This window comes from Choloepus didactylus, chromosome 4 (assembly GCF_015220235.1).
Source record: "Choloepus didactylus isolate mChoDid1 chromosome 4, mChoDid1.pri, whole genome shotgun sequence".
Taxonomy (NCBI): Eukaryota; Metazoa; Chordata; class Mammalia; order Pilosa; family Megalonychidae; genus Choloepus; species Choloepus didactylus.
In genome coordinates this window covers 34,450,674-34,477,518 of record NC_051310.1, presented here as the reverse complement: position 1 = coordinate 34,477,518, position 26,845 = coordinate 34,450,674, and the positions used below count along the sequence as shown (strand labels likewise).

At 47.4% G+C, this 26,845-nt stretch overlaps 1 pseudogene; it reads left to right on the top strand.

Annotated features, from left to right (window-relative positions):
• Positions 1-573: 573 nt before the first annotated feature.
• On the top strand, positions 574-26,845 carry LOC119532590 (annotated as a pseudogene).

Here is a 26,845-nt window from a genome sequence, read left to right as displayed (position 1 = left end):
ATCACCTGAGAACACTTGGGGACCACATTTTTAATGCTTTTTTTTAAAAAAAATTATAAGAGTACTATATGCTCATTAATGCTTTTTTTACATTATAAGAGTAAAATAGGCTCATTGTGGAAAACCTAGAAATGCAAAAAAGAAAAGCATGGCCATTAACGTAGGCTTGTACAAGTTAATCCAAACAGCAACTTTGTAAATACTATTAATATTTTATAATGTACATTTAGCCCTTGAGATATTTGGTTAATGCAATTTTACATTCTCTCTTTTTCATCTGACTTATGTTACATGGTCTGTGATAAATTCAGAAAGAGCAAAGTGGAGGTTTTCATTTTCAGTCAGTCACCTGTCTAAAGGTTGACCAGCTCTCTTCCTAATGTCTGAAAGTTCCACCTCATGTATTAAAGGTTTCATTCCTGCCTGTGGGCCTCACCCAGAGTCAAGCAATTCTATAATCATGTACTTCATTCAGTTGTTTCTCCTGGGTCGTTCCCTCTCTGGAATCCAGGATGAGGAAGGGCTTCCTGATGGCTTTAAAAAGCTTGCAGAATGCCTTGAACAGAGACCTTGATGCTGCTGAAGAGGTGAGAAGTTTAACAGAGCCAGCGTTTGTGGCTGTGGATGACAGCAGGGGAGAACAATAAGGCCAGGGACCCTCTTAACTCAGGCAGACTTGGAGCTTCAAATTGTTACATGCCCAGCTCCAAATTCTGGTGTTTGTAGCAGCTGAGCGACCAGTTCTTTGCAACTGAGAATCTGGAAGTGTAGGGCATTTTGGAATTTTATTATCAGCCATAAAACTAACTGCGTAAAGAATTTTTAAAAATCTTGCCCGATTCCGGTTTGTAGTTGCTGAACCTTGAGCCCACCCCTGCTGTTGTAGAGATAATGAACCTCCTTGCCTTGCTTTCTTTCCCTGGATGGAAGGGGAGGAAGACAGGCATGACAATGGGTGAAAGGGTGGGTAGGAAGTTTCCCGGGACTATTTCAGAGGCAGAAGAACTAGATCTCTGAACACAGGGCTGGGGAGTATTCTGGGCTGAGGGTGGGAGGGTGGTTCCCTTTGATCTGCCCGGAAAAAGTTAATTTCCAGAGTTTCCTTTAACTGGAGACAGTCTGCTGACCTTTCAGGAGCTTTCTCATGGTGGGTGGGGGAAGATCACATGATGCTTGTTTGGCTTCAACGGGGGGACCAATGGAACCCAACAACTAGTTAAACTGATTTGTTCTCCAGTGAACTGAACAGCAGTCAGTTCAGTCAAGCTGTTCATAGTGGTTGTACTGCTAATAGAGTATACAATGTGTGGTTTGCCCACTGTTCCTCCCCACCCCTTCATATCAGAGTGTCAGCTCCTGGGGAAGCATATGTACATCTTTCCTGCCTCCTTTTAGAGGCAGCTGTCTGATTCAGACTTTGAGAAACTAGGAATGGATTCCAGATTGTTCCTGTAGAAGAAGGTCCCTTTCACTTGTTCAGGGACTTTTTGTCAGTTGCTGTGGTTCAAGCTCTTTGCTAAGCAGGGACAACCCAGTCCCTTCCCTCTTCAGAGCAGCTCTGGGGCTGAGCCATAAACTTGGCTCACTAATCGCAAAGATTCAGCTTTCACTTCTCCATCCGTGTATTGCTGTTATATTCTTTCAGTGCTCTGTGGTAGGTTATTTGCTGGTTATTATGGGACTCCTTCATCCTTGAAGACTGCCTGGGAGGCCCAGTGATTTTGGCCTTCTTCAGGCCATTGGGAAAAGTAAACAAAAGACCACTCACTCAGCCTCAGACACTGAGAAGCAGCTTCACGAGCGGAGGCTGTAAAGGATGTAACTGAAGAATTAATATTTCCTGTTGGAGTCTTTGCTCCCTCTCAGGTGATGGAGCCAACTCTCTTCTATATGTCAGCTTGGCTGGGGTGGGACCAAGGGGTATTTTCAGTACTGTCTTTGTTTCTCTCCTTTCAGTATTCAAGGAGAAGCCTAAACACCCCCCCCAGCAGGGCCCAATCCTTGAGTTATGCCTTGGCGTCCACTGATGCTTCGTACTTGAGTGCCATCATCCGGCTCTTCAAAAACCTCAACTTTGTGCTGCTTTTCATCACCTATGGTAAGGTGCAGATGTGTGCAGGAGTGCACTTGATCTGGGAACGAGTGCAAAGATGGTGTGAGGGATGTGAGAGGCCTGCTGTGTCTCTGTATCTTACCCTTTCCAAATCCCAAATGTGCATGTCAAGTTGTTGTAAAGAACAAGCTCTGCACCTCAGGGCTATTGCATGTGCACTAAACACCACCTAAAAACTCATTCCCTCCCATCCCAGGTTCTCTGACCAATGTCTGTGGGTCCTTCGAGTCTTATCTTATTATCAACTTTGTAAAGCTGTATGAGGTGCCCTTTTCTCTTTTATTGTGCTGTTGCGTGTACATCTTAGCACCTATCATTTTTTAAAAAACATTTCCAGGTCTCCTTCCCATAGACTATGAACTACTTGAGCATGAGATTTATATCCTCAGCAGTGGCTGGCCTAGTGGCTGAATCAATGAATGAATGAATGCATGAGTCTTTCCATACAAACCACTCTTATTCCACTGCTCCCTCACCTTGTAACATTGATTCCTTTTTTTACCTGAATGCTTTTTTACTCTTTCATTTCATTTGAACCTTTATGTTGGTGCCTTTCCATCCTAAATTTGAATCTTTATGAAGCTTGCCTTTCCAGCATAGTGTTTTCTGCATCTTCTTCCCAATAGTTGATAAGAATGTTACACCAGACAAGGGCAAGGACAGTCTCATGGCATTCCATGAAAGAGTGTCTGTCCTCTAGATGAACCCCAATCTACTAATGTGCTGCTACCCAGTCTGCATTTCACCATTTAATCCTCTGGTTAAAATTTGATTAAAATCAAGAGTCAACAGGTGTGTAAACAGATAGGAAAAAAATGAGACCGATTTGACATGACTAATTCTTAGTGAAACACCAGTTGGGTATGATCTCATGTTTTCTGTAGGTTCATAAACCATGTGTTGTATGAAAACACTAGCTAAGTGCTTTTCAAAGATGATTTTAAATTTCAGCATACCCACATGAGGTAGGTACTATAATTACCACCTTTTTTTAACAGATGAGGGAACTGAAAGTCTGAGATTAGGTAACTTGCCCAAGGTCACACAGCTTTTAAGTGGCGGAGCCAGAATTCAAATACAGGTTTGCCTGACTCCAGAGTCTGCCCTCTGTGACTGTTTTGTAATTGCTTATAATCCTTTCTACAATTGTGATAGGAGTTCACTTTGGGCTCATCTATGTCCTTTATCTCAGTTAAAGTGCTTATCTGCTGAGGCATGGATGTGGTAGAGAGGCACAGTAAGGAGGCACACCTAAATTTTCTAGGCATACAAAATGGTCAGTGGCTTCCCCTGGACCATTTCTAGATGACAGGATTGTTCTTCAAGGTCTCAGTTCTCCATTTCTCATTCCCCCAGTTTCTCAATTCTCTCTGTGTATGATTTTGCATTCATCCACAATGTAAAGACAATGCTTCCAACACTTAGAAATGGCCAACTAAGTAAGTTGTTAGTTGCCCATTATTGGGGCGTATTCATGAGTAGGAATGGCCAACTGTTTGGTGGGGATATTGTGGGGAACCATGAGTGGTAAAACCAGATGACCTTTGAGGTTCCCTCCAGACTTAGGATTCCATTAAGCTAAGAACTTTCATTTTCCCCCCGAGATAAAAATCTTGAGTGCCTTGACCTTAGACAACCATTAACTTTGTTGTATCTGGCACAGGGTAGTCTGAGGCCCAACTTGGGATTCTAGGGTGGATGAGTGCTTGATAAGTAATTTTTATGGAGGTGGAAGGTGATAACTGGGCAGTGGTCCCGTTCCAGAGGCTGTGGTCTTCAGTGCACAGTGGACACAGGGCCAGGCCACTGACCCATGAGAGCCAGAGACAAAAAGCAAAATGTACCAGGAGCAAGGTTGCTTATCATCGTTGAGGATCTTAGCTCGGGGTCATGCTGTGGGGAGTAAAGCAATTCCTTTCCCTCTCTGTTTGTGTGGCTGGGCACTTCTGTGGTGTTTAATCTGGCCCAGTGACCAGGTTACTCTAGTTCTGAGCACTCTTCCTTATGTGTTTGGTTAAGTGATAACACAGGAAGTAAATAGAGAAGCACTTCTGGAATGGCAGAGTAAGGACCTTTGAAAAATCTCCTCCTCCACAAAAGCAACAAGAACACTGGCGAAGTTGATCAAAATCAACTTTTTCAGAACTCTTAGCCAAAGGTGTGCGACAACCTGAGGAGCATTTATTGAAGGAAAAGCGGCTGAATATTCGTAAGGGTAGTGAACTCTGATTTTAACTCGCCTTATTCTGATCCCCCTCTCCCAAGGCTCTGGAGTAGCCTTGAAAACCAGCAGCCGTGCAGTCATGGTAGCTTTGAAACCTAGCAGCCTAGCAGCCACTGGAGGGAGCAAAACATATTTGACTCCTCCAAGAGCCCCATTCCCAGAGAATTGTCACTATCTGACCCATCCAGCAGATCCATGGAGAAGCCCCATTCACAGGAATTGGCTTTATTTGACCTGACTTGGAGATTGCTCAGTGGGAGAAGCCTTATTCTAGGACATTTGTTGAAAACTGTCAGCAGCAATTGTTTAACATCATTGCTGCCTGAGGTGGCTGTAACAGTTGGGAGAAACAAGAGGCTGGCCAAAAAACTGGAGAAGAAAATCTGAAGAACGAGAAGTTCATAGGGGGCTTTGAAAAACTCCAACATATTTCTGGGGATCTAGATGGCCACAAGCATGTTCAGGTCTCTGCACCTGTTTAAGAAAGACCTGAGAAGGCCCTAAACACTCACTTCTTACTGCTCTTGGCAAGACAGTTGCTGCAAAGGAGAGGGTATGCCTCCCCATAATTCTGCCTAAGAGCCTCCTCACAAATGCTTCTTTGTTGCTCAGATGTGGCCCTCTCTCTCTAGCTAAGCCAATTTGAGAGGTGAAATCACTGCCCTCCCCCTACGTGGGATCAGACACCCAGGGTAGTGAATCTCCCTGGCAACGTGGAATATGACTCCCGGGGAAGAATGTAGACCCAGTATTGTGGGATGGAGAATATCTTCTTGACCAAAAGGGGGATGTGAAAGGAAATGAAATAAGCTTCAGTGGCAGAGAGATTCCAAAAGGAGCCAAGAGGTCACTCTGGTGGGCACTCTTATACACAATATAGACAACCCTTTTTAGGTTCTAATGAATTGGGGTAGCTGGTGGTGGATAGCTGAAACTATCAAACTACAAACCAGAACCCATGAATCTTGAAGACAATTGTATAAAAATGTAGCTTATGAGGGGGGACAGTGGGATTGGGGGGGCCATAGGGATCACACTCCCATTTGTCTACTTTGTGGATGGATGAGTGGAAAGGTGGGGGAAGGAAACAAACAAACAAACAAACAGACAAGGGTGCCCAGTGTTCTTTTTTACTTTAGTTGCTCCTTTTCACTTTAATTATTATTCTGGTTATTTGTGTGTGTGTGGTAATGAGGGTGTCGGGGATTGATTTTGGTAATGAATGTACAACTATGTAAAGGTACTGTGAACAATCAAATGTACGATTTGTTTTGTATAACTGCTTGGTATGTGAATATATCTCAATAAAATGATTTAAAAAAAAAAAAACTCCATGCAAGCAGGAAGTGAAGGAGGGTAGATTTGTCAGCTACCTGCCTGAGCACTGAAGGCATGAACTAGTACACACACACACACACGCGCGCACACCCACACACACACACAGTTCCTCAACAAAGGGTGGGAGACTTACTGGTTCAAGGTATTTGAGGAAACTTCTGTCTAACCATCAGTTACCATTAAGGTGAGCAGAAACTTCAGTGGCTATACACAACAAAGAATATAGACTATAGAATTAGTCCAGCAAAGTCACTAAGCAAACAGCAGCAGCAATAACAAATCCTAGGAAGGAAGGGGAATATCCAAAGTTACCACATTATATTGTTTAAAACAAAAAATTGTGATACATACAAAAAAACAGTCAAGTATGGCACATAGAGGAAAAAATCAGTTAATAGAAAGTGTTCCTGAGGAAGCCCAGATGTTGGACTTACTAGAAACATGTATCACCTGTTATAAATATGTTCAAAGAACTAAAGGAAGCCATATCTAAAGAATTAAAGGTATGAAAATGATGTCTCACCAAATAGAGTATCAATAAAGAGGCAGAAATTATTTAAAAAGAACTGAGTAGAGATTCTGGAGTTGAAAAGTACAGTAACTACAATGAAAAATTCAGGAGAGTTCTCAACAGCAGATTTGAGTTGAGCTGGCAGAAGAAAGAATCAGTAAACTTGAAGGTAGGTCAAATGTGATTATTCCGTCAGAGGAACAGAAAGAATAAAGAATGAAGAAAAATAAACAGTGCCTCAGAGACCTGTGGGACACCTTCAAGTACCAGTATATGTATAATGGGAGTCCCAGAAGGAGAGATGAGAGAGAAAGGGGTGGAAGTAAATTGGCAGTTTACGTGAGTTGGCCCTAAACTAGAAAAACAGTTACCTTTTGAACCTCTGGAAACGTTCGACTCTGTTGTGTATAGATAGAATTTACTAGTATTTATCTCAAAGGCCTGGGACTAGCTATTCCAGTGAGAGGGAATTAAATTAATCTGGATGTTTGTATACAATGTCATTATAGTCAGAGAGCCACAAACCCTATTTCCATGGTAGAGAATTGGGCTTGGTGGCAGGGCTCTTTGCCTGGAAGGAAATTATTCTTAGGCTTAATCATAGATTTGAAAAAAAAAAAATGTTATTGATCCACCGTGTGCCAGGCACCATGTTACATGTAAATGCATTATCTCATTTAATCTTCAAAAAAAACCAATAACATAGGTCCTTTACTTTTCATTGTATACACGAGGAAACTGAGGCTCTGAGAAATTCAATTCCTTGCCCACGTAGGACAGCTGGCAAGTAGCAGAGCTTATTTAAACTTTTGTCTGTCTGAAGCCAAAGCTCATCTTCCTAACTATTGCACTGTTTTGCCTCTCCCTGCAGAAAGGAGCCTCTTGGCTGCGGGACACTGTTATCGAGTTCTGACTTGGCGGGCCTGGGCCAGGGGAACTGATCAGCCCCTAGGAAAGGTTGTGGGGCACGGGTGGTAGCGCCCTCCACGGCCCCCCGGGCCTGAGAAAGTGGAGCCGAATGCAGGCCCCATTTCCTCACCCCAAAGTACAACCGTTGGGGAGGGCTTGCCGGAGAAACCCCCCCCCCCCGTGCCTTACCCACACCCTCCACCCTCTTCGTTACCGGAGCAACTCCCGCCCCTTTTCAAACAACCTCCGTGCCCTCTCAGAACCAATCCAAGCTTTTAACCTCTACAGCTACCCCGCCCTCTATACCGCCCAATATAAGCTTGTACTCTCCCCTAATAAACTCTCTTGGCTTCTTCACCCTAAAAGAAACGTGTCCCGCCTGTTCCTTCTCGCCGCCCTCCACACCTTGCACGCCTCCGCCGGGGACCGGGCCCAGTCCCCCGCCTCGCCCTCGCCTTCGGGAAAGAGCCCCCGCCGCCGGTACCCTCCGAGCAATCGCCGAGAGCCGAGGATTTAGCAACCGGCCGCCACCCCCCCCAGACGAGTTAACTGCGACCGCAACTGGTGCCCAACGTGGGGCTCGAACCCACGACCCTGAGATTAAGAGTCTCATGCTCTACCGACCCTGGGATTAAAAGTCCTCTCCACGCAGCGGTCCAGTAAAACCACCCGCTCGCCCGGACGCCTCTCCAACTCCCCTTCTCCTCGCCTGCAAGGTAAGGGCCGCCTCTCCCTCGCCGCCCCGCGGAGCCGCCTCTCTCTCGCCGCTCCACGTCTGGAGCCGCCTCTCCCACGCCGCTCCGCGCCCGGGCCGCTCTTCCTTTCCCGCATTAACCTGGCTCTTGCCCCCGACTACCTTTCGTCTTCTCTTCCTATGTCCCCCCCATTCCTCCTAACACTCTTCCTCCAATAGCTTTCCCTCTTCCCCTCCATCACTTTGCTGTGGTCCTCTGTGTCTTTGTTTCTTTGTTTGGCGCGGTGTGCCTCTTTGCGACCGCCCCCCCAAACTGCTCTCGCTACTAGAGGGTCCTGCTTTCTATTCTCGCCGTCTCCTTCGGCCTCGCAGCCACGGTTTACCTCATTTTCTTTACTCAATAATCAACCCCCCTTTTTCTTTTCTCCCTCCGCTATGGGTAATCGTCTGTCTGCACGCCAAGCACCTCAAGTTCGCGCTCTAGCGGGTCTCCTAGACACACATCGCTGTAAGGTGTCTGTCCGGCAGCTGCAAGTATACTGGGACCTCCTGCTGCCCTTTAACCCATGGCTCACCACTTGCCATCTTTGGGACCCTGTTACTTATAATCGCCTTATTGATCGGGTCACCAACGCCATGGAACATGAGAGCAAGCGCTTCCCTCCCGGCTTGCTCCCCACCTTAATAACCATCCGCTCCTGCCTTCAAGGCTCCCTCCCCCCTGATCGAGACCCCATTAAATCCAAGGAGGCCCTATCAACCCAGTCAACAGATTCAGACAGCGATACTAATGTTGACCACGATTCGGACACAGAATCCTTAGTCGAGCAGATTAACAACGCGCTTGAAGTCGCCCCCCAAAAACAAAGCAATACTAAGCCTCTCCAAAATGGCGAACTTCCTCCTTCTTCTTCCACTGAGGGGAGGAAGTGCTCTAGTGATGACGTCAGCCCTAAGCCGGGCCGGAAACCGCATGCGCTTTACCCCGCCCTTTCACAGGGCGGAGCTAGTCCGCCATCTTATGCCTTAGGCCCTGCCCTTTCACAGGGCGGAGTTAGTCCACCATCTTATGCCTTAGACCCCGCCCTTTCACAGGGCGGAGCTAGTCCACCATCTTGTGTCTTAACCACGCCTACCGCGCCGCCATCTTGCGACGCTTGGGGCCTCCCACTTCCGCCTTCCCCTTCGACAAGCTCCCCCTCGGAGGCGCTACCGGCAGCTGCCGCCGCTCCTCCCACCCTGCCGACTAACAACCCCTGGCTGCCTTCTACACCTCAAGGCAACCCTTGGGGCAACGCTGCCCCTGCCCCCACCCCTGTGCCAGGCCCTCTGCAAGCGCGTCCTCCTTTCTCTCGTGCTTTTCGCTGCTTTCCTCTTAACCTTACCCCCACACCGCAGAAACCGTACGACTGGTATCCCATTGACTCAGATACTATCAAGCAGCTTCGCAGGGCCGTCAAGGAAGACGGGTTAGGTAGCCCATATGCTTCCCAATTACTACAGGATCTCGCCATGGACTTTTGCCTCCCCCAAGACTGGGCCTCGCTTGCCCATACCATCCTTAGCCCCGGCCAGTTCGTTGATTGGCGTGCCCACTTCCAGGCAGAAGCAGCTAGGCAGAGCGAGCAAGATGCAGCCACTGGGGCCAATCATAACCCCGAAGCCTACTTGGGCACAGGAGCGTTTATACACGCATCCGCCTATACCAATGCACCCGCCACCTTTTGGCCTATCCTTCGGGGAATCGCCTTGCGAGCTTTTGCCAACTGCTCCGCCTGTCGGCCTAATAAATTCACCAAGCTCTTCCAGAAGCCGAGTGAGCCTTTTGCCACCTTTGTCTCCAGAGTTGAAGAAACCTGCGCTCGAAAGGTAAGTGATCCCCAAGCCCAGTATTACATGTGCCCGTCCTCAAATCCTGGAAAATCGTACTGTAATTCCCCCAACGAGTACTACTGTGCATACTGGGGGTGTGAAACATTAGCCACTAATTGGAAGCCTCCTTTCCTAATCATTACCTTACCTTAAAGTGGGCCCCTACAGGGTGCAAACTCCCTACAGTTAACTGGCTCGGCCAAGAAAGCGAGGGATCCTGCACACATCTTAATCTTACAGTGCAGCTCCCCACTGATCCCTCCTGGTTACTCGGTCAAACTTGGGGCTTCAGAATCTATGAGAAAGGAGCCGACCGAGGATCACTTATTCTTATAAAAAAGGAGGCTGTAAGCCAACCATGCCAAAATACTGCATTAAAAACACCCTCTGGCATAGGTCCCAACCAAGTCCTTAACCCCCTTAATCCACAGCCCTCCAGCCGCACTTCAAGTACAAACAGCGCATCCGGAAACCGCACCTCAGCTACAAACAGCGCATCGCCAACCCCACCACCCCAACCTTTTCTGCCCCCCTCTCGTTACTCCTCTCCCCTCCTCGGCCTTATCCAAGCAGCCTTCACCTCAGTGAATTCCTCCAACCCCAATCTTACCTCCTCCTGCTGGCTTTGCCTCTGCACCTCCTCCTCCCTGTATGAGCCCGTTGCCTCCAACCTCTCCTTTTCAGAAAATGCAGAAGACAACCCCTCGGAATGCAATTGGAATACCTCTGCCGTCCCCCTAACCTTTCATTCGGTCTCCTTTACAGGAAACTGCATCCGCCCTCGCTCAAGTAACTCTCCCAACCTCACAGCTTGTGCCAACTACTCATCTCCCAGCAGCTCTGCCAAGTTTCTTATTCCCCACAACTCCTCCCAATGGCTCTGCTCCTCTACAGGACTTACCCCCTGCCTTAATGTGCAAACCCTCAATACAACTAATGAAACTTGCCTCCTAATTGTCCTTATCCCTAGGGTCCTATACCACAGCGAGGAAGACTTCTTCCTCTGCCTGGAAAGAACTGCAGCTCCTGCCACTCTGCAAAGCGAGAACCCATCACCGCCCCACAATTGCCTCCCTCCTAGGTCTTGCAGGCGCTGGCACCAGAATCGCTGCATTAGCCAGTCAAAGCTCCGCCCTAACTCACCTCCGGGCGGCTGTTGACGAGGACATTCGTCACCTACAAGACGCTATTTCCCATCTTAAAAATTCTGTCAATTCCCTCTCTGAGGTCGTGCTCCAAAACCGCCGAGGTCTCGACCTTCTCCTCCTCAAAGAAGGAGGCCTTTGCGCCGCCCTAGGAGAAGAGTGCTGTGTATATGCAAACTCCACAGGTCTCGCCGAAGACAGCCTAAAAAAGGTCCGAGAGGGACTAGAACAACGCAAAAGAAACCGTGAAACCACCAACTATTGGTCCCACATTTTTACCCCCCTCCTCCCATACCTCCTCCCTCTCCTCGGCCCCCTACTAATGATTATTCTAGCTCTCACCCTAGGGCCCTGCATTATCCGCAGAATTGTCCAGCTTGCTAAGAACCAAGCCAATGCTGTCTTTTCATCATTTGTGCAAGTCCAGTATCAACAACTTGCCTCCACTGAAGAAGCTGACCCTCCGCAGCGTCGCCACCCTCGTCCATCCCGCAAGCAGCGAAGCCCCTCTTGAACGCCCGGGCGCCACACCAACGTCGAGCTCCAGCCTCTCTAACTACCATCTACCCCTATCCGTTCCCCCACCTCCCCTTTCCCTCATCCCTTGGCGGATCTCTCCGGTAAGCTTCTTCCTCTAATTAGAAAAGAAGGGGGAAATGCGGGACACTGTTATCGAGTTCTGACTTGGCGGGCCTGGGCCAGGGGAACTGATCAGCCCCTAGGAAAGGTAGTGGGGCACGGGTGGTAGCGCCCTCCACGGCCCCCCGGGCCTGAGAAAGTGGAGCCGAATGCAGGCCCCATTTCCTCACCCCAAAGTACAACCGTTGGGGAGGGCTTGCCGGAGAAAACCCCCCCCCCATGCCTTACCCGCACCCTCCACCCTCTTCGTTACCGGAGCAACTCCCCCCCTTTTCAATCAACCTCCGCCCCTCTCAGAACCAATCCAAGCCTTTAACCCTTACAGCTACCCCGCCCTCTAAACCGCCCGATATAAGCTTGTACTCTCCCCTAATAAACTCTCTTGGCTTCCTCACCCTAAAAGAAACGTGTCCCGCCTGTTCCTTCTCGCCGCCCTCCACACTTTGCACGCCACCGCCGGGGACCGGGCCCAGTCCCCCGCCTCGCCCTCGCCTCCGGGAAAGAGCCCCCGCCGCCGGTACCCTCTGAGCAATCCCGAGAGCCTAGGATTTAGCAACCGGCCGCCACCCCCCCCCCAAAAGAGTCACACACGACCCACTTGGCGACAAAGCCAAGGCTCTTCTTCTGGCCACATTTCTCTGAGTTTTCCTTTCAGTGTACCTAGTGGAATATGCCCTTTCTCAGATTCACTCCTCCAGATCAATTGTCCAGGGGGTGGTTTCTTCCAACGTCATGGTCTGGAGTTCTAGGCACTTAGAAGCAGGACTTAGCACTTACTGACCAGCAGTCTTCAGGATATGGAGATGCTTGGGTCTCGGTACCAGTGTATCTCTGCAAGGTTTACAGATCATCTGAGGGCAGTGTTTGGTACTCAGTGCACCTGAGAATCTCTGGCTCCAAATTAAAAAAAGGGAAATCCCCTATAAATTCAACTAGATGCTCCCCCAGAACTTCCCACCCATCCACATCCAAAATTCCCACTCTTGTTGCAGTTTCACTTCAGGTTGGGCTTTGAAGAGGGAATTGGTTCATGCTTTTTATATTGCATATGGTGTTTCTATTTTGCTCTGAACTTGCTTCACTTGAGAGCACTTAGGGGGCATTCAGTAGAGAGCATTTCATGAGCACATTTGTTGGGAGGGAGTGGGCGGGTCTTGGGATAGGAGCCTTGAATGCTGCACCAGCGAGTGCAGAGCTGGCACATAAGGAAGAGAGGTCTGAGCTTTTATATCAGCTGTGCCATTTACTGAGAGAACCTCTTTGGGCACAGCCTTCTCCTTTTAATACCTACCCACAGCAGAAAATAGTGGTAACCTTCTGGAGAACCTCTGCTTCCTGCACCCCTCCCCCACCCCATGTCCATACACACACACCACACACACACACACACCACACACACGTATGAATGCACACCCTTCTCCCCTCCTGGTTCTGTTTCAACCAGGTTGGTTCCTGTCTTCCTGGGAGTGGGGAATGGCTTTTGAACCACTCGTCAAACTAAGCCAGCGGTTCTCAAACTTGAACAAGTTATCTGAATCACCTAGAAAGCTTGTTCAAAAACGGGTTGCTGGGCCCCACTCCCAGAGTTTCTCCTTCAGTGGGCCTGGGGTGGGGCCAGAATTTTACATTTTCTATTAGGTCCCCAGGTGGTACTGATAACCCCCAGACCCCACTCTGGAAACTCTTGCTCTAAACCATTGAGCCCCTAGAAAATCTGTTCAGTTCAGATGTGTGAGTGGGCCTGCTCACACTTTCGGGTCATGACCGCTGGGATTTGAGGTGGTTTTCTGCTCTCAGCTCCTTCTGGACATTTCCCTCTTGTTTCCTGGGGATTCTGCCCTCCTTTGGTGGTTCCTCCTTGTTCACCCCACACTACAGTAGTCGTCGTAAGAGGCTGAGAGCTTAACTTGGAGCAGTCTCAGGCTAGCACAAGAGGCTGAGAGAGGACCCAGAGGGGAAGGAAGATGGGAGGAGGCAACTTTCTGCCTTTCGCTGTTCTCACCACCTCCCTTTTCAGGAATGTGTCCTCTTAGGGGCCCTCTTGATTCAGGAATGGAATTTCCAAGAGTCTGGGTGTGTGGTATGAAGGAAGGTGGATCATGTGTGCTCCCTGGGTACTCATTGTTGTTATGACCACCAGGCTGGCTATTGGGATGTTTGGTGAGACTTCTGTGTTTGTGGACTCCATGGCCTTGCCACTCAAGAAGCTTCTTTAAGCCCAACATTTCTGCATCCCTAAGTTGACCTGCTGGGAGAGACCGGGACATGAGGAAACTGTTCAGTGACCTGAGCTGGGAAATCTGGGGTCTGTGAATCAGTTTTGTGAGGATGTATGATAAGAATGGTTAAGGTCTAGGACTCTGGAGCTACAAGGTCTGGGACCAAGGCACTTACTACCTGTGGGATTATGGGGATGGTAAACAAACCTTTTTCTGCATTTTGCCTGAGAAATTGACCTTTGCTTAACTTTATAGCTAGTTCTCCTGCAGATCTGATAAAGGGAGTATGTCAACTATATTTAGGCAACATTGCTTATGATAAAAGTGACCTCAGATGGGTAAACTGCATCTCAACAGGGAGATCTATGAATATTTGGTGGGAACCCATTCTTTGCAATTCCCTGAGGATCATGACTCCTTTCATTGCCCCGCCCTTTGTGGGGACCCCAGAAGCTATGCCTGTAGAGTTGTTACAAGCAATACTGGCTCCCATGAGGCATTAAAGCACCGGTGGTTGCCACACCCACGCCTCCTTGCCCATCAAGTTGGGGGCCAAAGAAAATAGTTCCTGAGTGCTGTGTGTACTGTTGTGTGAACTGGTTCCATGGAGGAGGAAAGCCTGAGGCTGCCCTGCAGGCAAGCTGTGTGGCCTGTCTTATACCGGTGACTCTACTGTCAGGTGTGCCTGTGGTAGTCATGGGAGCCTCCATGTTTAGTTGAAACTAAGAAACTAGGTGGACATTACAGAGTGAAAGCTGGCAAATTTGTTTACCTTGGTGCACTTTTTTCTCATCTATAAGATGGGGATGACAATATGACTGTTGTTCTAAGGTGTTGCTTTGAGGGTTATCAGGTGCTCTCTGCCCAGTGAGCATAATAGCCAATCTATGACACTGGGGTTTCAAAGAGAGAAAGAGTTCAATGCCATGTGCAAAGCTGGAGAGCATTTATTTAGATCTTTCATTTTGCTCAAGAATATTTTATAGTTTTTAGAGTACAATTTTATACTTCTTTTGTTAAATTTATTCATTTTACACCTCTTTTGTTAAATTTATTCCTAAGCGTTTTATTCTTTTTGATGCTACTGTGAATGGAGTTGTTTTAATTTCATTTTCAGATGATTCATTGCAAGTGTATAGAAATACAATTGATTTTTGTATATTGATCTTATATCCTGCAGCCATGCTGAACTCATTTATTAGTTCAATTAGTTTTAGTAGATTCCTTAGGATTTTACCATATACAAGATCATGTCATCTCAAAATAGAGTAGTGTTACCAGGGATACAGGTTCTTACAGCATATTCTAGATGATCTACTTATTTGCTGAATGAATTGATGAATTAGAAGAGTCAACTAGCAGATCCCCTTTAGGATCATTTCTAGTTTCAGATATATAAGATTTTGATTGACATTTATTAAAAGAAAACCTGTGCAAAAAAACATTAAATTTAGGGTCTCACAGCTATATTCAACAATTGATGAATCGGGCAGCATCCCATTCAGAAATTAGAAGGGAGCCCGCCAAAGGAGGGGCTTAGATAGGGCACATGTGGAAGGAAGTGAGGAAATGTTCTGACTGGCTGACATGACATTTCCATTTCACATGGGGGGTCTTCCAGAGGGAAGTAGATATACATTGATTAGTATAGTATATATGTCCATTCTGATAAGCTGTCTCCATTGGACCCAAACTGGTTTATCACCAGATGTTGCTTATCTGCAGTTCTGTATGATGCTTTTCATTTTCTCAGAAAGCCCCTGCAGGTCAATTATTTTTGCCTTCTGGAAAAGCCTTTCTTGGAAAGGGGTCCCTCCCGGCAATGCCCAATGCAGGCGGCCATTTTATTTTATGTAACACATGAATCAGGAAGAAAGTTGAAGGAGGAGTGGGGAAAAGAGTGAGGAGCTGCCTTCAGGAGTGCATCAGGGTCAGAGGTCTAGAGCGGTCTGGAGAGAGGGGCTGGCATCACGAGTAGGAGGCTGAGGATGTCTAGGAGACCACCGACCCCTGGGTCTAGCCAAAGCTTTGGCACTGCAGTGTAGACGATTCTGACCTTGGAGAAATACTTTCCCCGAGCATATGTTTCCAGGGCCTGAGTTCAAGAGATCGAATGGCAGAGGAGTTTGGCTAATAAAAGGTTAAAATGGCTACTTTTGGTTGTTTGAATTATTTCCTTGAGAAAAACTGCAGAGTAGGCCTCATAGCTCCCTGGCTTTTTCTTCTTCTCTGAGGACACAGGGAACAGTGACAAGGCGATGAGGATTTCTGGCCTCCCTGACTGCTGGGGGGATGTTTGCAACGGCCCATGCGAAGGGCCCACCTAATGCTGTGTTTCTCCCTCCTCCTTCAGGTCTGAACGCTGGTGCTTTTTATGCCTCTTCCACTCTGCTGACTCGTGTGGTGTTGACGCACTACCCGGTAAGGGAGTTCCCCAAGCCTGCAGGGCCTGGAGATGAGGCCATTTCTAAGTCCGCCTCTGCAGGAGCCAGGGCGGTAGTTCACGCTCAGCTCCCCCCAGCTGTAGGTGTGTTATGTGTTTAAAGGCTTTGGAGGGAGACAGCCTCAGATCTTCACCCTAGGTCTGGTAATTCTAAACTGTGTGTTGTTGTGATTGTGTGACACCTAGTTAGTGTCTCCGAGCGCTCATTCTTGCTTCTGCAAAAGAACTGTGATTACTTGTTGCAAGATTCTTTTAGGATTAGAAAGTAAATGACATCACTTAAATTCATGTGTGATTATATATGTATGTATGTATGTATACACAAACACACATCACACACACATATCCATATCACATATGATAAATATAAAGTGCGTAGCATGGTACCTGGCAACACAGTGTTAATATAGTCATAGAATCACATATGAATGATGTATTTGTAAAATATGGGCAAGGTTTAACTTTGAAATCTTAGTTGCTCAACTGAGAGCATTATTAAAATGTTCCTAGCACCAGTGAAAGCTGGATGCTGGGGGTGGGATGGAGTGTCCCAGGGTGAGGAATACCTAGGCCACCCTTCCTTTGAGAGGTCTAGGATTTCACACTTGCAGAGAAGATGTGTCAGTCATGGCCACGTGTTTCCGTTTTGCAGTTTGATGGCCTTGAGTTCAAATCCTAGCTTTAGCACTTAATACTGTGTGACTTTGGGTTAGTAGGTTAATCTGACTGGGCCTCGATTTCTGCCTTTGTAAAATGAGGGATGCTGATTTCTAACCTTATGAGAAATAAATGAGATAATATTGCTAAATATTTGGCCCACTGCCTGGCTAATGGTTAGCGATCAAATATATATTTAACTATTATTTATATTGTTATTTATATTTTTATTATATTATATTCAACTATTATCTTCTCACTCCTTCTGGCACTGACAGTTCAAAAAGCCTAGCAATGGAATATTTGAATACATATTTCAATTTCCCCATCTGTAAATGGGAATGATGATAAATAAGATAAAAAGGGTTCTGTAAGCATTAAATATATATATAAAAAAATACCAAAGTGCTTTTAAGGACGAAGTGTGGTTCACTTCTGTCATCCCATCATCTAGTATCATGGATGCACATGGGGGTTGCATTATGTTGGAGGAAGCACTATTTTAGGATTCTCTCCCCACTGGCAGCTTCTTGCAGGCTCAACTGGCCCTGATACTTTCTGGGAATTAGCCCCAACGAAGCGCCGAGTTTCTTGCCTTTGCTCCTTCGTCTCGTGGTGACTGTACCCCGTTCAGTGTATTGTCCCGTCTGCTGGGTAATTTGGGGGACTGTGATTTTCCCCAGGGTGAAGAAGTGAATGCTGGAAGGATCGGCTTGACGATCGTCATTGCAGGGATGCTTGGGGCTGTGATCTCAGGCTTCTGGTTGGATAGGTCCAAAACCTACAAGTAAGTGACTCTTCCTCTTGGAGTGACCACTGGGGAACCTGTTTTAAAAAATGACATCTTTGGCTAGCAGTGGGACTCCGAGGTTTGGGTATGGCAGTTGGGTGGGGACTGAGTGGTCAGGCAGGCGATTCAAATTGATCTTCTCTGACCCTGAGTTGCCTCATTTATAAACGGAGGAAACAATATCTGTGCTGTGGGGATCTCAGGGAGATTAGAGTTGTTGGACATGAAGAACCCTGCATCGTTCTGTTCTCAACCGCAGGTAGCTTTGTGGAAGGGGCAAAGGAGGGAAAAATGGAAAAGAGTGCAGGGGAAAAAGTGTTCACAGTTGGGAAAGTCTGTGGAAACTCCAATGAATGGAGATGAGGAGGTGTATTTCAATGCCCTGTTGCTTCTGGCTCCCTCTTGGACCCCATGGGATAACCAAGAGGCTCTGTGCTCATTCCAGTTTGCAGTGTATTATCTTTCAACTGCTTATACCTTGCAGGAAAGTGTTGTGATGATCCTTGGGCCTGACTGCCTAATGCAATTCTAAGAAAGGGGCTCAGACCAGTCTTTCTAAGATTTTAGTGTATGCCATTTCATCCAGGGCCTGCTTAATAAAAATAGAGATTCCGGGGCCCCTTGGATGCTGATTCATTATAGGGAATTTGCATTAGTAAAAGCACCTGGATGCCTCAATTCAATAGCCACTCTTGGAGAAAGTGCTCTGGAGAAGAGGTCCAGCATCCTTGTGTTTTGTCTTCCCAGTGCTCTCCATGCATTGGGTGCTCAATTAATGCTGTCTGCTGGGGCAGCTACCGGGGTCATGCAGCACTGGGTTGGGGTGACATTGTGGGCTGCTGTATCAATAACGCCTCCAAAGTTCCAGTGTCTAGAGGCAATAGACAGAGGCAGACCTGTTTTCGGCCACACAGACCCACTTCTGTTCAGGCTCTGGACAGACCAGGTCTCACGCTGGCCACCCCTAATCAAAGGCCAATTGAGGCCATCCCCAGGGCTTAGCACGAGGGGGAGCCTGGCTCTGCTTCCTTACTCCTGGTGGAGCTTGGCTGCCCGTCTTGCCTCTGCCATTCTGTGAATGGCTTGCTTCAGCTGGACACGGGGAGAGTGTTGACTGGCCACTCCCTAACCAGTGAAGAGCAGTGTTCCTTTTTCCAGGACTTGCTTTGCGGCAGGAGAAGGGAGGGATTGGAATGTCATCTGGGCTGCCATGTGGGCAGGCAGCCAGATGATTCACATGAATTACAAAATATAATGGAAGGTCCAGGGAAGACACTTGCTCAGCACTAGCCTAGATGTCCCAGTCCCCAGTGTCACTTGCTGTCTAAATCCAGCAGTCAGCATGAAACATCAACTCTCAAGAGAAAGGGCGACTCTTAGTGGGATGAGAACACCCTGTGATCTGGTCATCTGGTGCCAGTTCTCATTCGCTAATGCTCCCAGATTTGTCCAGTATCGTTTGGAGGCTGGGAATTGGGTGGTCAGTTCTGTTTATCTCAGGCTAGGTCTATAAATAGTTTTTCTAAGCTAGTCAGTGGTTTAATATGTAGCTAGGGTTAAATGAAAATGGCAGGAAAAAAAAAAAAAAAAGTCCAGCTTCTGTTGAACCTGTGGGGTCAGTGGGAAAGACTGGTGTCCATGACATTGCTTTCTGCAGGGCGGGTGGGAGTAGAGTGAGGGGAGTAGGATAAAGGAAGAGGAATTCTTCTACCCTCAGCAGCTTCTGTGAACTGCTGGGTGGGAGCAGCCTCTGGCCTTGGCTTTTCCAAAGCTCTGGATGCTCTGGCCTTGGCTTTCCCAAAGATGCAGCTGCACCGTGTTGTCTTTATTCCTGTGCACAGTACTAGAAAGAGCTCAAGTTCGGAGTCAGAAAGACCTGGTTCAGATCCCAACTTTGCCATTTACTCAACAGGTTGCTCTGGACAAGTAACTAAACTGGTGTGAGCCTCAGTTTCCTCATTTGTGTTGCGGATAGTCAAACATTTCTTGCAGGGCTTTGACAAGGATTGAGTGAATCATAAATGCACGTGAAGTGTGGCACACAGTTTCTGGCACCCAATACATGTAGGTATATGTTTGAACTAACCATGATGTTAGTTCATCATGCTGCCTCCCCTCAGTGTTTCCAGCTTCTGGGGAGATGTGTGAAGGCTTTGCGCTTTCATTGTTTTAATCCAGATTTCCATGGCAGGAGGGCAGAGGGATGTGCAAAGCCTTTACTCTGCAATACATAGTACAGGGAGGGGAGCACAGATCTGATTGCAGAAAGAAGCAGGGCAACCATGGAGTCCTGAGTGGGCGACCTGGGAGGAGAAGTGTGTGGAAGCCGGGGTGCAGGGGTGAGCCTGAGACAGAAACCAGGACTTTGCTGATGGTACTTCTGAGGGGACCGACTTCTGAGGGGAAGTGTAATAGGAAGGGGGCGGAGGTTTCCTTGTTTGGCTTTGGAATCAAACATTTAGTTCAGAGCTAGAGAATGTTCTCTTAGTTCTCACCGATTGAGGCGTATGGTATTTGATTCAACAGGAAAAGCTGTGCTGAGCCTGTGCAAGTGGTAACAGGAAGACAGAGAGGACCTAAGAGTCAGGTCTCTGCCCAGCATTGTCATGGGGTTTTTGGACAAAGCAAACAAGGAGAATTAGATGGCTTCTGGGGTAGTCCTGCATGTCACTGCCGCCCTGACCACAGCTGGTGTTTGTCTTGCTTTTCCTGGTGGGGGTTGGGAAAAGGAAGGGTTGTGCCCTTCTTGCTTGTGGATAGCACATAATAAGTCAAGGGGCAGTTTGGTATTGTTGGGAGGATTCCACAGGAAGAGAATACATACAGCAAGAGGGCTTTACACTCTCCTGGTCTTTCCCTTTGTAGCACTGACCATGAAGTAATTAAATAATTACTTGTGTGACCATTGGGTCCGTGTGCGTCTCTTTCATGGGCATAAAGGTGTTGCAGCACCCAGCAGAGGACTTGACACTGAATAGGTGCCCAATAGATATTTGTGCAGTGAATGAATGAATGAATGAATGAATGCATCCCGTTAAAGTCAGAAGTATTTGACTCGCTTCTGTACCTCTGTTTCAGGGAGACGACCCTGGTGGTATATATCATGACTCTGGTGGCATGGTGGTGTACACCTTGACCTTGGACCTGGGGCACCTGTGGGTGGTGTTCATGACAGCCGGCACAATGGGGTAGGTTTCACCTGTCACATGATTATTTGGAAAACACCATCCCAGAAGCAATATCGATCCCTTTGCTATCTTCCCACTGACCTTGGGAGATGAGGCAATGGTGCTCAGGGTCATGTTGACTTGTAGCACTTCAAAAGGCATCCCGGAGCTTCCAGGCCCATCCTGCTGTTGGAATGGAGTAAGCTTAGTATGTGTTCTTCACTGACCTCCTGTGTGGCTTTTCTGAGTCCACCTTGGAGAACAGGGGGTCATAGAAGAATCACAGGGCTTGGAATCAGGAACTCGGGGTCCTGGTCTCAGTTCTGCCAGTACTGCTATACCTCAGGTATGTCAGTTTCCTCATCTGTAAAAGAAGATGAGTGGCCTGCCTTATAGAGTTGTTGGAAAGATTAAAAGAGATAATAGATATGAAAGTGGTAAGAAGTGTGGTGCAGACATAACAAATTAGAATCAGAAATTTCTAGATGTGTTATATGAGAAAGCATAGGAAACAGTAGCCCTTTCTCGGGGTCTCTTGCTTAGCTCCGCCTCCCATTTATTTCCATGAGGGCAGTGTATAAGGTTGGGGGTGGGGGGCGGAGAAGAGGAGGGGAGCGGAGGGGAAGGCAGAGGGAGACAGAGACAGAGAGACAGTCAAAGACACAATGACAGACAGACACATACACCTCTGGCACTCATCCCTTCTCAGCTGGCTACTCTCTGGAGGGAAATAAGAGGACACAGAGCTCCTCCCAGGTCCCAGAGAGCCACAGAGATTGTGCTCAATATCCAGGGACTTCCCTCTCCCAGTAAGGGGCCTGGGTACCCATGGCAAGGACGACTCTTACTGAAAATTGAATGCACCGAGTATCCCAGTCCTTCTCTAAAATATTGCTGGATGTCCAGTGGCCCCCTGAGCCCAAGGCTTCCATGTGAACTTCTTCCTGACCTGCAAGAGTCTCCTTTTCCTTGGTATGGTCATCGCAGAGATGGCCAGACCACTTGAAGGCCTGGCATGTCTTGAATGGGAAGAAACAAAACAGGAAAGGAAAATGTAAGAGAGGAGGTGGGCTCCCCTTCCTTTTTGTTCCAGAAATTCTCCTTCACCCACTTTCTCTGATCTGGTCTTTAGCTTCTTTATGACTGGCTATCTCCCACTGGGATTTGAGTTTGCAGTGGAGCTGACGTACCCAGAATCAGAAGGCATATCATCTTGGCCTCCTCAATGTGTCTGCCCAGGTAGGGCTCTTACTTGCTCTTGGCTCCCTGTCCAGCATGGCTGATGCAGGCATTGTATCATGGCAGCTCAGTCCCTGCCATGGGCTAGTTGCTGGGCCTTGCTTTTCAGTCTTCCTGGTGTCTTTTCAGGTATTTGGGATCATCTTCACCATCTCCCAAGGCCAGATCATCGACAAGTATGGTACCATGAAAGGAAACATCTTCTTGTGTGTGTTCCTTACCCTTGGAGTGGCCCTCACTGGTGAGTTGGGGCATGCGGGCAAGAGCGAGGCTCAAGCTGCTCATGAGCAAGGCTGTTGGCAATCTGGAACCCCAGTGTCTTGGCTTATCGTACGGAGGGTTGGTTGCACAAGCAGACGTGAAACTTGCTAGGAAGTCTGTTTGGCTTGGTGGAACAAGCATGGGCTTTGGAGCCAGGAGAATCCGTGTCTGAAGCACAGACTGTGATGATAAGCTACATAGCTATTTGACCTTGGGCAAACTGGCCAACCTCCGAGAGTCCTCAGTTTCCAGAGGATTAGAGCAATATGTCCCAAGTTCCTGGCAAATATAAGTGATCCATGAGTGAGGGGCAGAGTCAACACTGGCTTCTGGATATCAGGGACCGCAGTGGTCCTCTGGCTTTATTGTATTGGCTTATGGTGCCCCAGCTCCTTGGGAATATCTGAAATAAGTTTGGGATACCTGTAACCCTTAGGAAAATGAGAGTTCCCTCTCTTGGATGAATTCAACTAGTTGATCTACTTGATGACGTTTTTTTCTAACTCTTCCTTTTCAATCCCTGGACCTCAGTGTTCATCAGGGCAGATCTCCGGAGGCAGAAAGCAAACAAAGAAACTCCTGACAATGTGAGTATATGGGAGTCACGAGTCTCTCAGGTTTTTGATGAGAATGTGGCAGGCAGTGTGAGTGGAGCCAGGGGAGGGCTTCTCACTGTAGACTGGCTTCATGTTGGCCATGTGACCCACTCAAGTCTCACAAACATGGCATCCAAGAGTGTCCTTGGTGGGTGTTTTGGCACTGTTTCCCTGCTGCTCCTTCCTGGTGTTTTAGCACTGTTTCTCTGCTGTTCTCCTGCTTCCTTTCATCTTGAGAAAGAGTAGTGGGGCCTCCTCCTGGCCTCTCCTGCTCTGGTTGGCAGATCACACCACTGTGGTCAGTCTGCTGAGCAGTGCCCACCACTTGGATCCTCAGCCAAGCCTTATTTTTAAATTTTATTTTATTTTTTAACAGAAAAGGATCTTACTTGTTCTGGTTTGCTAGAGCTGCCGTTATGCAAAATACCAGGAATGGATTGGCTTTTCTAAAGGGGATTTCTTAGGTTACAAATTTGTAGTTTTAAGGCCATAAAAGTGTCCAAACTAAGGCATCAACAAGAGGATATCTACACTGAGGAAAGGCTTTTGGCATCCAGAACACCACTGTCAGCTGGGAAAGCACTTGGCTGGTGTCTGCTGGTCCTTTGCTCCTGGGTTCTGGTTTCAAAATGGCTTTCTTCCAAATGTCTCTGGCCTTCTGTCTCTCTCAGTGTCTTCAGCTCCTGTGCATCTAAGCATCTTAGCTTCTCTGGGGCAAACTCTGGGCTTCATTTCTTAGCTTAGCATCTCCAAACGTCTTTCTGTCTGCATCTCCAGGATGCCTCGGTGTGTGTCAGCTCTTAGCTTCTCCCAGGGCAAACTCTGGATTACATATCTTAGCTTCTCTCTAAAATGTCTCTTAGCTTCTCTGAACTGCTTATCTCCATGAGCTCTCTTAAAGGACTCCAGTGATCTAATCAAGTCCGCACCTCCATGGAATGATCTAATCAGAATGTCTTACCTACAGTTGGGTGGCTCACATCTCCATGGAAACAACCTAATCAAATGTTCCACCCTAATCAAAAGACTAATAAGCCTGCCCTCACAAGATTGCATTAAAGAACATGGTTTTTGTGGGGGACAAACCAGCACACTACTCCAGCTGCATTTTTACCTAATAGATTACAAATACTTTACCAGGTCATTAGTCTTTTACAACATTCTTTAATGACTGCACAGTGTTCCATTATGTGGATAAGTCAGAATTTGTTAACCATTTTTCTGTGCACGGACATGAGATTTGGTTTCCACTTGTAGTTATCAACAACATTGTGATTAATATTATGGAAGCTGAACCTTTGGGCATGTTCTGAAGTACAGTTTTTCTTTGAGAAATGGGTCAACGGCCATGCACATTTTTGAGATTGTTGTTATGTATTGCTGAAACTGTCCTCTAGAAAGGTATTATCGGTACTACGGATTTGTAGTAATTCTAGTGGTAGATGAAAGAGCCAACATGGAGCACTCATCATTTTGAAAAATCTTTGCCAATTTCCTAAGGCAGAAATGGTATCTGAAAGCGATATAGTTAGCATTTTAAGGATACATATTGGTGGCATCGGTGATAATCTTTAGTTCTGTACTGTTTGTCTTGTGATATCACATTCTACAGAGTTGGCAGGCGGCAGTAGGTAGCGATTGGAGGGGGGAGCCTAGCACAGGAAATTCACCGGGGAGATAGGGAATGCCTGGGAGCAAGGATATTGTCCTAGAGGGGGGTGCCGTGTACAAGGAGACATAACGTTTCAGTAGACTTTGTTGAATATATATATCGAGGTGCCTGAATAAAACAGGAGGGGTTTTCCTAAGATTTCAATTTGGACTGTGGGTATTGTGTCAAGTGACCTTGAAATTTTGCTGTGCTTACATGTCAATTTGCTTTGACAGATATAGGCACAAAAGAAAATAAAAATCACCAATAATCTTAACACCCAGAGATAACCCAGTAACAGTTTTAGCTATTTTCCACTTGTGATTTTCTCTGGGTTTGTGTGTGCACATATGATTTTCTACCCTCCCTGGTTTTTTTTTTTTTTTTTTTACTCTATATAGCTTGCTTTCCACGCCATTACATTCTACCTACAACCTCATGTTTACATCTAAATAGTTCTCCTATTTTAATATTTAGATCATCCCAATATTTCACTACTACATATAGTACAAGGATGAAATCCTTATTCTTGCAGCCAGATCCGCATGCACATGGTCCAGGTTTGCTAACCAAGAGTGCAGTTGTTGGTTCAATCTCCTTTGGTGTGGGGTTTTGGAAATAGCACTGAGTAGGAATAAGAGACTTAAGTTCCAGTGACGGTGCTCTACTGTGTGCGTCCCTGGACATTCACTCTGCTTCTCTGCGTTTTCCTTGCTTCTGTGGAAGCTGACGTGAGCGGGGTGGCCAAGGCTGTTGCAGAGCCTCCCTCCTCCGCAGTCCCATCACATACACCCCAGGGCAGTCCATGTACCCTGAGACCTGCACACACATTCAGTGCCTGAATCAGGTGAAGCTGGGGATGCAGCAGATCTGGCCAATCTGCTTTTTCTCACCAGTTAAGTGTGATGGGAGAGATTCTGGGAAGGGAGTAATGACTGACCTTGACTGTCAGACTCTTCCTGGTTTGGGCTTCCATTTTTCTTCCAGTTGGTAGTTCTTGACCACATAGATAATTAATGGCTGTGCTTCCAACCCCACTTACTGTGTTTTCTGAATATGATTTCAAGTTGATGGCTTTGAAGGTGAGTGTACGTGTGCATAAGCAAGAAAGGGAGAAGAGAGAGGAAGAGAGAGAGAATATGAGACTGACTTCTGCTGTAGGTAGGCTCTTAGTTGACTGAATGAAGGCTCCTCATGGTTGAGGCTGACCTGGTGCCAAAAGTTAGCAAGATTGAGAATGGAAGGGTTGGATTTTGACCACTGTTACCATTGCCATGTGCTGGTCTGTAGACACTCCCTGCGGAAGAAAGCTGAACTTGTCCAGTGGACACTGGACTCTACCTTGGCCCTGTTCACGCTCCATCAGCCCTTGGGGACTGCTGGCTGCGCAGTGCTGCGCCTGGGACCCAGGCCTTCTTGCTAACTAGAAATACTGTTGAGGTAACTAGAAAAGCATTTCTTAAACAGCAGAAAATTGCTCATGTTGGCAATGTGTATCTGGGGGCCCCACAAGAAAATTTCCAGGCCATATTTAGTCCCAGACCCACTTGGGAAGTGTGACCTAAAAGACTCTTCCCTGTAGACTCTTCCCTCCCCAAGAAATCCACAGTCACACTGACCCAAATGCTTTTTGTTTATGCATGAAATGTGTGTGTTTGTTGGTGTGTACTTTTCCTCACCTTGCAGGCTGCCTCCAAAAGGGGTAGTCAGACATTCTGAGGGAGTCGCAGTCCTGGCCCCTAGGACAGCTGTGTGCTGGTTAGTCGGGGTGAGTTGAGGCTGTGGGAGAGGAACAGGAGTGGGCTTTGCTCCTGTTTCAATCCTGAAAGTGAGTCTGGAACAGCAGCAGGCAGACTGGGATGGTTCGTGGTGGCAGTGGCATCATAGAAAGCTTGTATTTGTGTGTGTGTGTGTGTGTGTGTGTGTGTGTGTGTGTGTGTGTGTGTGTGTGTTTGAGGAGTGTGTTTATGGCAGGGGCTGGTTGCTTCCTTTCTTGCTCCCTTCCTTGGCTCTTGGGGATGCTGAGTAGCCTCTGGCTCTTAGTCCCCGCTGTTGAGTGTCACTGATGGGGGATTACTCCAGCCCGGCTGCAGTCCTGTGCCTCTTTACCCACAGTGGTGCCTGCTTGCTTTGCCTTGCAGAAACTCCAGGAGGAGGAGGAGGAGGAGAGCAACACAAGCAAGGCACCCACCACTGTATCCGAGGAGCGTCTCTGAGAGACAAAGTTGGTGGTGACTCCGGGAAAATCAAGAATGTCCCCTTCATTCAGCACAGCCTTTACTGCAGCACAAAAGTCTTCGCTGGAGAAGCTTTGGAGGGAGCCAGTTGGAATATTTGTTGCTTGGTGCTTATGCCTCCTGGAACCCACTCAAGGGCT